Genomic DNA, 12,038 nt, shown 5'->3' with positions numbered 1-12,038 from the left:
CTACACTTCCTACATAGACTTCAGCTACTCTCCTCACCAAGAAAACAGGACTATCCAGTGCCCCTCCAGAAGGATTTGATGTAAGGACCTCTACAAGCACCAATGGAGACAGGCACAAAGTCTTGCCAAAACATTATGAGACAGGTGGCGCAAGCAATACTTGTCTACCCTGCAGCCATGGACGAAGTGGCAATCTACCAGGCCTAATCTGAGGATTGGTGACCTCGTCCTTGTGAAAGACTGTCATTCCCATCGGAACCAGTGGGCACTTGGACTAGTGACTGCAACATTCCCGAGTAAGGATGGCAACGTCTGCAAAGTCAGACTTAGGATGGCCAAAGGGAAAGAACTTAAGATATTCTCCAGACCAGTAACTGAGCTGGTCCTATTGTTGTCTTCAAAGAATAAGAATAGTGACATTTGATGCCAGACGGGGAGTGTTCAGTCTCCGACATCTAATTCACAACCTTTGACTGTCTATTTGATAATATTTCCAATGATGTATTGAGAATATATAGGATATTCAGTTTTCTATAGATTCCATTGTTTTCTTTGTTTCTGGCTCCATCTAGTGGCCAGAGTCATAACCGCAGTGATATTCTATTCTATTTTCATTTTTGCTTCTATTTTCTCTCCATTCACAATGTATTATGGGACGGTTTGCAAGGCACCCTGGTACATTTTGCAAAGGATCATGGTTAGTCCAGCCCCCATTTTCCCTCCAGTTCTCCATTTTCACTCAGCCTTCATCCTGGGAGCATCTCATTTCTCTTCTCCCCTTGTGACAGCATCGCTGGTAAGCAAACATGCTTCCTGTGTCTAATGCCTGTCTCAGATCAGCCTGCTCAGTTAGTTCCCCCTGCTCAGCTAGTAGTGCAGATGTTAATTCATAATGTGTTATGTTTGATAAGTAACTGTAACAACCCTGCTGGCATCGCTGCATGGCCTCCCATTTCCCACTCACCAACTTGCTCACTGCTCCAACCCTTGCTGTGAATTCTGCTTACTGCCAGCTCCTTGCCTTGCCTCCTGTCTGCTGTGTTCATGTTTCCTGACTGTGTGTATAGGGGGTGGCGCCTAAACTCTCTGCTTCTTATGGAGTCAGGGTGCACCTGTTTAATGTGTCCCTGACCAATTTCCTAGAGCCCTTTTCTATTTAGGCCTGCCCCACCCATTGGAACATTGCCTGTGCAATGTCTAAACTCAGTTAGTATCTTGCTACTGAGCCTACCAGGTCCTCTCCTGTGTATCACCTCCTTCTCTGGAGGAATACTCCTAGCCTTGCTTAGTATTTTCTGTCCGCCCTCCAGGAGGCTGAATATCCTGGTCTCTGTGCTATAGCTCCTGACCTTGTCTTGCCTAGTACCTCCGTCCGCCTTCCAGGAGGCAGTATATCCTGTTCCTTGAGTCTTTGTCCCTGTACCTTGTCTGAACTCTGTCCTACCCCTGCCTCCTTGTCTTTAGCTTCTTTCCCTGCTGTCTTTCCTTGCGTCCTCCCTGTCTGTGCTCTGCACCCTAGCAGCTCAGCCTGCTCTGCACCCTTGCAGTTCAGCCTGCTCTGCACCCTTGTGGCTCAGTCTGCTCTGCACCCTTGTGGCTCCACCTCCTCCGCACCTTTGCGGCTCTGCCTGCTCCACACTCCTGCGGATCCGCCTACTTCACTCTCCTGTGGCTCCGCCTACTCCACACTCCTGCAAGTATCCATACCTGCTCCTCCCGTGTGAACAGATCCAAACCTGTCCCGTCATATTCCACTCCCTCCTATCAGTACCTGTTGTGAGTTCATTTTTCCCTTCACCGTTGAGGTCTGATGAACTCCCTCCTCTGGTGAAGGAAGGTAGTGAGGCTGATTACCAAACACCTGGGCAGCTAGATGATGACTGGGTGGCTGGAATTGAGGACTGGATATAAGGCAGCCGACGCCCTTCTGCCTTGCTGGTGATCCTGCTGGATTCTTGGAGACCAGTCTGATTCCTGCGTCTCAAAGCTAAGTTTTTCTGCTCTGCTTTGTACACTTCAGTTTTGTTTTTGTTTTGCCTTGTTTTTTGGGAGTTCTGCCATCCCCGGCCGGGGGTGAGCTGAATTCCATTTTTGTCTCTGATCTGTTGATCTTTTGCTCTGTCTTCAGAATATACCTGAGTGCTGATATAGTCTTTTGAAGCCTAGCGACTTCAGGGCCTGTTTTTCCTATCAGTCGGTTGGCACATTTTGGATAGGGTTTTTGCGGATGGCAGACAGCAGCTTTCCTATCCTGTCCTATTTAGTTAGCTTGGACCCCATCATTTGCTCAACCTATCTTTCTATCTGTGTTAGTGTTTTCATCTTGCTTCACCGTCATTATATGTTGGGGGCTGCCTATTGCTTTGGGGTCTGCTCTGGGGCAGTTTAGTTTTTCCCCTTTCTGTCTTTAGGCTATGTAGTTCCCCGGCTGTGATCGAGGGGTCTAGGGCACCGTAGGATCCCCCCACGGCTACTGCTAGTTGTTGTGGATAGGTTCAGGGGTCTGCAATCCGATAGCTGCCAACCTCTCTGGTTTTTCTGGACTTAGCTAGTATTTTGTTTTTTTCCTCCTTCGGTGACTCATCATGACAAGTAACTGTACCTCCTGTGTGAACAGGACCCTACCTGTTCCTCCACATTCCATTCCTTCCTGCCAGTACCCGTTCCTGCTGTGTGAACAGGTCCCTGTTCCTACGCACACCACACCTGCCTGGCCTGTGTCTCAAGCCATGCCTGCCTTCCCTGTGTCTCAAGCCGTGCCTGCCTGCCCTGTGTCTCAAGCCGTGCCTGCCTGCCCAGTGACTCGTCCGTGCCAGCCTGCCCTGTGTCTCGTCCTTGCCAGCTTGCCCTGTGTCTTGTCCTTGCCAGCCTGCCCTGTGTCTTGTCCTTGCCAGCCTGCCCTGTGTCTCATCCTTGCCAGCCTGCCCTGTGTCTCGTCCTTGCCAGCCTGCCCTGTCTCCAAACCGTGCCTGCCTGCCAGTGTATCAAACCGTGCCTGCTTGCCAGTGTATCAAGCCGTGCCTGCTTGCCCTGTGTCTCAGCTGTGCCTGCTTACCCTGTGTCTCAGCCGTGCCTGCTTGCCCTATGTCTCAGCCGTGCCTGCTTGCCCTGTGTCTCAGCCGTGCCTGCTTGCCCTGTGTCTCAGCCTGCCTGTCACTCACACCTGACGAGGTGTCCTGTCCTCGAGTGGGATCAGCAGTCACAACCAGACATCACCCTGGAGTGGCACCTGGCAGCTGCCTGCCGCACAACCCTGACCTTACCATTGGAGGCTCCAGAGAAGACCAAGGCAGCTGTCTTAGTCATGCCACTTGCAGGGTAGTCTGGTCTGTGGCACAGTGGGGCCACAAACCCCCGGCTCACGCCAATCAGCCAAGGCGCGAGTGTGACAGTATCCCTGATGTATCCTGTATTTACTCAGTGTATGCATATGTTTTATTTGTAGTTTCACTGCATCAATATACCACCACGTTCCATAAAATACAAATTCAACCTACAGTCTCCTTATTGGACCCCGGTATAGTGGTTTAAGCTACATGAAGTCTGCTTCAATTAGTGAGGACAGAACATTAACAGGTATCAAATTATTATTGGATATGTGCTATGATTAATAGTAGAGAACGTCACAAAAATTACAATTTAAAGAACTCTATAGCCAATCTGAGGTTGCCTTTTTCATTTAATAAAATAGTGGGTAGCTTCACATTGGTGATTATACTAAATATAATCCAGTATAAAACATCACATAAATAGCCCTATTATCCCACCTAAAAGGGCCCAACTTTATATCAAATTTAGCTCCAAACTTTCGGGATGTGAGATCTCAGGATTCACAGCAGGATCTCACAGTGAAAGAGTGAAATCTTGCAATTACACCAAGTAATATAATTACACATGGCAAGCAACAGGTCTTGCAAACATCAGTGAACAATATTTACAGCATACTACACTTTAACAGCATTACAACTTCTATTGTACCAGTAAGTCTTGTAAATGGAGCAACTGCAGCAGTACTTGAGGATTTCTCAGTGCTACTTGTCAGAGATATCCAAGAAGTATTATTTCTCCTTGCGGAGAATGACATGCTAAGCATGTCGAGATGAGGAGACTTAAAGCCGCAATGCTCCTCTGGGAAATATGCTAATTATGCAAATTGTCTCTTCAGAGAGGAAGATGACTAGAACTCTAGTGCCACCTATTAGAAGTAGCAATCCTAAAAGTCAATGTCGACCCTTTAATGAGTCTTGTTACATGACTTAGGATAAAAGCCAAGCCAGAATCTCAATTTGCAGACACTATGTTTCCAGATACTGCCCCTCGTCAGTGCAAAGTGTGAGATCTGGTTTGGCTGTGTGAGAGATGTCTGACCGATATCCAAGAAGTATCATTTTTCCTTTCTCCTCACTTGTCTGAGAAGCACCCATTTGAAATGGTGATTAGTCTTAGATGTTCATTGATTATAATTCCTTGCTAAATCCTGCAATCAGTTGAATGCTAAATGTAGAGATGCAACTTGGTAGATAGTAGGGCATACCTAAACATGGTGATGAAAGTAAATTCATGGTTCGTGTTTTTTAAAAGCCATTTCAAAGTATTATTTGTTAACTTGCTACAATGATGACTAGGCCTTTATATTTGGTGGCATTTATGTTAGAAAGCTGCTGCTCCGTCTGGATACATTTTAAAGAGAACTTGTTAGCATGAATTTGCAAGTTGAAGTAAATTCATGGTCGCCGGCTGCCGTATGGATTAAATTTATACCTGTCACGGGTATACCGTGACAGAGAGGAGCCAGGAGACCACAGTGTCTGATTTCTCCTACTATTGCACTGTTTAGAAACACTCCATCTTCATATTAAGCGGTGCAGGTTTCCTTTAGCAGTGCTGGGGTTAATCTGCTCAGTTGAGAGCTCATTAAGGCTCAGCAGTTCACTGTTAGCCACTACTCTCTCCTATATATTCTGGGCACTGGCAAGCACTCAATGCCAGAGTTAGCTTCATGCTGCATGATTAGGAAAGGGTGGTTTGTTGATATTTGAGAAGGCATTTGGTAGATTTATCTAAGACTGTTGCTAGGGTTTGGTTGTGTGCCAATTCCCTTCTTTCTCCTACTTTGGTTTTGCCCCATCCTCCATTCCCCGGTGTTTACCTCTGTTGTTTGTGTGAGTATATTTGAATGATTGGTATTTTCCTTTATCTCTGTTTGTATTACCTTGTTAGACTGGTTGGTGTATTATGGTACACTACTACACCCCTCTTCTCTGGGTGTGGAAAGGGTACAGACTGAGGGTGGTTTCAGAAGCTAGGGCAAGGTACGTGGCCCCGGCACCTTCACCATCAGAAGTAATCCAGGGAATTGGTTGAGCTAGGGTGCTCCTAGCGTTAGGGACAGGGAACGAGACTCTGGTCCCGAGACACCCAATAACAAAATCATGACAATACCATTGGTGAATAAATCCACTTAGTAGTTCTTCTTTAATCACCATTTGAAGTTTTCTAGTATTGAGATTTTGGCGCACAGGGGATGGACTGTGCACTAGGGCTTTTCCCCCTTTGTCGAGCATCTCCGCCTGCCTCCAGTGCTTGAATGACAGGTCACTGCTTTTTCAATGACCTGCCTCTTTTTTCAAAAGCAGTGACCTGTCACTAAAACAATGGAGACAGGCGTATGGGCCAGAGAAGGGGAAGACCCTGTGCTCAGTCCAGCCCCTGTGCACTGAAATCTCATTATTCATTACCAGACAACTTCAAATACTGTTTAACCCCTTAACAACCAGAGATATTTTTGGTTTAGCATTTTCATTTTTTATTCCCCTTTTTCGAAGAGCCATAACTTTTTATTTTTTGGTCAAAATGGCCATGTGAGGGCTTGTTTTTTGCAGGACGAGTTGTACTTTTGAACAACACCATTGTGTACTGGAAAACGGAAAAAAGATTCCAAGTGCAGTGAAATTGCAAAAAAAAAGTGCAATTCCACAATTGTTATTAGTTTTGCTTTTTTACTAGGTTCACTAAATGCTAAAACTTATTATGGTTCTCCAGGTCATTATAAGTTCATAGACACTAAACATATATAGGTTCATTTTTATCTAAGTGTTGAAAAAAATTTCCAAAGTTTGTTAAGAAAAAAAATTGTGCCATATTCCGATTCCCGTAGCGTCTCCGTTTTTCCGAGATCTCGGGTTGGGTGAGGGTTTATTTTCTGCATGCCGAGCTGACATTTTTAAAGATACCACTTTGGTGCAGATATGATCTTTGATCGCCCGTTATTGCATTAATGCAATGTTGCGGCAACCAAAAAAGCGTAATTCTGGAGTTTTTACTTTTTCTCTTGTTACACCATTTAGCGATCGGGTTAATTCTTTTTTATATTTATAGATCAGGTGATTCTGAATGCAGCTGTCACGGTCATGTGTGTCTGGACGCAGCGAGTACCGCAAGGCGAACCCATATGACCCTGGATACACCGCCTCCGACTGGCGAATTTAGGTATTACACGTATTTATACAATAGTCTGGAAACCCCGCCTCCAGTAAGGCGAATTTAAATAATAAAGGGGAACCTGGGTAACATTAACAATGGTGAGCCTTGCAATAGGGAATAGGGACGTGGAGACCTCCTGCACTCCCCTGAGCCACAGTCCCTGCACTCCTAACGTTCCCTATGCCAGTTCCGCACCGGGCGACGCACAGGAACCTTAAAACCCTGACTCGCCCTGACCCTAAACCCTCACTAGGGAATTGGTCGGTGCGGAAACTAATCCCACCACTGCACTAAACACACACAAGAGAAAATGACAATACAGGGGGAACACCACTTAGCTTTGCTCTGTTGCGTACGCTCCTAGCGACAGAGCCCACCACCTGCGTGCATCTTCTCCTCCACAAGGATCCATCACCATAACCGGATCCATCACCATAGTGCAGCCATGGAGCAGAGTCCACCGCCAGTTGCAGCTACCCAGCAAACAGGGTCCCAAACATGAGTCCAGCCTCTGCCAAAAAGTCCAGCATGCTTGAGTTCAGTTTTCAGCAACCAAGTCCAGCATGCTGAGTGCAACTCTCACCATCGTCGCCACTCCACCAAGCCATGCAAGCACCTCATGCTGACACCATAAACTGCGACTCCACCACGCCATGCCAGCCCTCCATGCAGACTCCATAGCTGACTCAACCCCTCTGGCTGGGCTGCCCAGGACTCTCATTCAGCTCCTTCTTTCACCCAGGCTTCCTTGAGAATGACTAACTCACAATATCACCAACAGCGATTGAACACACCTGACTCTCTTTTATAGAGCCTCACACCTGATTTATAATTACGTGCACATTAAACCAAAGAAACTAAAGTGCACTGCCGCTCACACCACCGGGGCAACTTAGAATGAACGACACCATGTGTAATAATACTAATGGCCACCGAGGGCAATCAACCCACTTTGGCACCAAGCCAAAGGGAAAAAAGTTCACTTTGTGCATTTAAACTGTCAGATCCACCTTGGATCATGACAGCAGCGATACAAAATATTTGGAAGTTTGATTTTGTTTATTGTCTCATTTTGAATGGGGCAAAGGGGGGTGATTTGAACTTTTATACTTTTTTTATTTTTTTTATATTTTTAAAAACTTTTTTTAACTTTTGGAATACTTCAATGGTCTCCATGGGAGACTAGAAGCTACCATAACCTGATCGCCTCTGCTACATACAGGCGATGATCACCGGCACTCATAGAAATCTGGCAATGACAACCAGAGAGGCCTGCTGGAGACCTCTGGTTGCTATGCCAACCCATCGTCAACCCGGGGTCATGTGACACAGGCGCCAATGGGCGGGATTTACGGTGCGCTTGCTGGAAGCGCATGTTAAATGCTGCTGTCAGAGTTTGACTGTGACATTTAACGGGTTAACAGCCACGGGTGGATCGAGATTCCACCCACGGCTGTTGAGGGCACATGTCAGCTGTTCAAAACAGCTGACGTGTTGGAAAAGATGTGGGGAGTGTATCCGACATCAGCGTACTATTATGCCCGATGTCAGAAAGGGGTTAAACAAGAACCACAAAGTGGATTACATCACCAAAAGTAACAATGTAACAATGCAATAAGTATTACAGGGCCATTACAGCCATATCTTTAATCTTGCAAAATTGTTCTCTTTAGCTCAAAATGTAATTCCAAAACCAATCTTTTATTATATTGGACACAATATATTTGACACTATTATATCAAATGGCCTCAATGCTATCGTACAATTTGTTGTGTTTGACATAATTTTTCTCTCCATTTTGTGTCTCTTCATTATAGATGTCTGATGCACGTACTGCAGAGATAATATTGCCTATGTAAATGTACATATTTTCAAAATTTTTAAATGCTAGCTAACAAGCAGTTCAGAGGAACAGTTTGCTAAGTTTTGGCTAAAAGCATCATGTCTAATGCCTTCTCTCTAGTGAAAAATATATCAGAATATAATAAAATCTTGGCGTAAATCTGTCAAGCTAAATGTCTCCAATGCTGCAATACCAAAAATAGAGCAAGTGTACTGCAGAATGGAAATTTTCCCAGCTTCATTATGAGAATTTACACAGTCAGCATTGCAACTATGCCATCTATATTAAAGGGAAATATTCAGCGCTGCCTAACTGCACATATTAGGATTTTATCTGCAACGCTCAGATGTATTAAATATATTTAAACATGTTCTGTTTATAGAGAGAGAAGGGTCACACAGGGCTGCCACCAGGAATTTCAGGGCCTCAAACTGGCAAAATTTTCAGGCTCCGCCTCGATCTCTCAAACGTTCCCTAGTCCCATTGCCCATTCTTGGAAAAACTCCCCTTTTGCATCACGTCCTGATTAGAGTTGAGCGACTTTGGTCGGATCGTATTTCATGAAACAAAATTTGAGTCGGATGAAACTGGTCCAACTAGGGCAAAAAAAGTCGGAGTTTCGTCCAAAACCCGACCCCAATGCAAGTCAATGAGGAATAAAAGTCGGTATTGAGTGGATAACATTCATCCATTCAATGCCGACTTTTATTCCCCATTGACTTGCATTGGGGTCGGGTTTTGGACGAAACTCCGACTTTATTTACCCTAGTCAGACCAGTTTCATCCGACTCAAATTTTGTTTCATGAAACCCGATCCGACCAAAGTCGCTCAACTCTAGTCCTGATCAATCACAGATTAACAGTTCCCCTCAAACAACATATCTGTTACTGCCCCCGATGTTTCCCGCTATACTCACCTGGCCGATCCCGCGCCGCAGCCTGGTTTCTCCCGTCAGCCGCGGCGTCCTGTGTCCAGTCCGCGGCCTGCGACGTCCCTGCATGCTTTGTGCATGCGCCGTAGGCCGCGTCCGCGTCCCTCTGCCTTTTCTTATGCTCCGGCGGTGCCCTGACCTGGAAGCACCGCCGGACCAATGGGGGCCGCTATAATCTGATCAGCATCCGCGCAGGTGATGAATGGAAGACCGCTTTTAACACTTGAGACAAGCACTACGAGTACCTGGTTATGCCCTTCGGTCTATGCAATGCTCCTGCCGTGTTTCAAGAATTCGTCAACGAGACCTTCCAGGACCTCTTGTACTCCTGTGTGGTAGTGTACTTGGACGACATTCTTGTCTTCTCGCCAGTACTTTCGTCTCCTAGGAGGAGTGTCCGCTTGGTTCTTCAGCGCCTTTGAGAGAACCGCCTGTATGCCAAGATGGAGAAATGCCTCTTTGAGCAGTCCTCAGTACCCTTTTTGGGCTACATCATCTCCGACGCCGGCCTGAAGATGGATCCGGAGAAACTGTCCGCCATTCTCAAGTGGCCCCAGCCCTTTGGCGTAAGAGCCATCCAACGGTTTCTCGGATTCGCCAACTATTACAGGAAATTTATCCCGCACTTTTCGTCTATTACCAAACCCATTTCCGCCCTTACCCGATAGGGGACGAGCCCCAACTCTTGGACCACGAAGGCTGAAGAGGCCTTTTTGACTCTAAAACGGGCATTCTCCACAGCTCCAGTCTTGTCCTGCCCCGTGAGCAGCAAACCCTTTGTACTAGAGGTGGATGCCTCCTCAACAGGAGCCGTGGCTGTACTATCTCAGAGAACCATCTCCGGTCGCCTACGTCCCTGCGGGTTCTTTTCCAAGGCCTTTTCTCCGTCTGAGTGCAATTACTCAATTGGTGATCGTGAACTATTGGCCATAAAATTGACTTTGGAGGAATGGTGTCACCTTCTGGAGGGGGCCATCCACCCTTTTGTGATTTACTCGAACCACAAGAATCTGGCCTATCTGCACTCCGCCCAGAGACTCAATCCTCGACAGGCTAGGTGGTCCTTGTTTTTCGCTCATTTCAATTTTGAGCTCCACTTTGAGCTCCACTTTCGCCCTGGTGACAAGAACACCAAAGCTGACGCTCTATCCAGAGTCTTCCAGCCGTCCGAGGATGGAGATGAACCTGCTCACATTATTAAGCCCTCTACTGAAGGATAATCACCGTGGCTCCTGTGAATCTACTTTCTCTACCCCCAGGCAAGACCCTCGTACCCGAGGATGCCAAGAGAAGAGTCCTACTCTGGAGTCATTCCTCCAAACTGGCGAGCCATGCCGGGACCACGAAGACTCTCGCTCTCATCTCTCGGCTCTACTGGTGGCCTACCCTCTGTCAAGATGTGGTGGACTTCGTGGCCTCTTGTCCCTCTTGTGCTAGAAATAAGGTACCACGACGGCCCCCGGCCGGCTTGCTCCTCCCCCTGCCTGTTCCTACGATTCCTTGGGAACACATCGCCATGGATTTTATCACCAATTTGCCCCACTCATCGGGCTGTACGGTGGTTCTAGTGGTGGTAGATCATTTTTCCAAAACGGCATATTTTATCCCGTTGACTGGACTTCCCTCTGCGCCTGAACTAGCCAAAATCTTCATCCACCAGATTTTCAGGCTCCATGGTCTACCTCGACGCATTGTGTCCGACCGGGGAGTCCAGTTCACTTACAAGTTCTGGAGGGCACTTTGCAAACTCTTGGACATTTCCCTAGATTTCTCCTCCGCCTACCATCCACAGACCAACGGGCAAGTGGAGCGAACCAACCAGACGTTGAGGGGATATCTACGACACTTTTCCAACGTCCACCAAAATGACTGGGTGGATCTGCTTCTCTGGGCAGAGTTCGCCTACAACAACCATACCGGCGAATCCTCGTCCCAATCTCCGTTTTTTGTGGTGTTTGGCAGACATCCTGGCCTTCCTCTCCCTGTAGGTCCAGTCTCCGAAGTACCTGCAGCCAACTCTGTGTCCCTGGAATTCTCCGACATCTGGGCCAAGACCAACGCAGCCCTTAAGAAAGCCAGCAGATGAAGCATCACGCCGACAAGAGGAGATTGGTTCCTCCGCCATTTCATATCGGGGATAAATTCTGGCTCTCGTCGAAATACATCCGGCTAAAGGTACCCTCATACAAGTTGGGCCCCCGGTACATCGGTCCCTTTGAAATTTTGGATCGGGTCAACAAAGTCGCCTACAAGTTGCGGTTGCCTGCTTCGCTTCGAGTCCTGAACACCTTCCACGTCTCTCTCCTGAAACCAGTAGTATTAAATCAGTTTCACTCCTCACCCTGCTCCGCCCCTCGGCCAGTTGGTACCGACAACACCTTCGAGGAAAGAGATATCCTCACTATGAAAAGAATCAAGGGAAGACCCTTTTTCCTTATAGACTGGAAGGGTTTTGGTCCCGAGGAGAGGTCCTGGGGGCCCCGGGAGAACATTAACGCACCCCGTATTCTAAAAAGATTTTTTGCCAGTCACGGTGGGGGGTGGCTTAAGGGGGGTACTGTTACTGCCCCCGATGCTTCCCACTACACTCACCTGGCCGATCCCACACCGCAGCCTGGCTTCTCCCGTCAGCCACGGCGTCCTGTGTCCGGTCCGCGGCCTGCGACGTCCCTGCATGCTTTGCTCATGCGCCGTAGGCCCGGCCGCGTCCCTCTGCCTTTTCTTATGCTCTGGCGGTGCCCTGACCCGGAAGCACCGCCGGACCAATGGGGGCCGCTTCC

Source organism: Dendrobates tinctorius, unplaced genomic scaffold (assembly GCF_039654945.1).
Source record: "Dendrobates tinctorius isolate UK_male_01 unplaced genomic scaffold, ASM3965494v1 ptg000026l, whole genome shotgun sequence".
NCBI lineage: Eukaryota > Metazoa > Chordata > Amphibia > Anura > Dendrobatidae > Dendrobates > Dendrobates tinctorius.
This window is presented reverse-complemented; position numbering follows the sequence as displayed.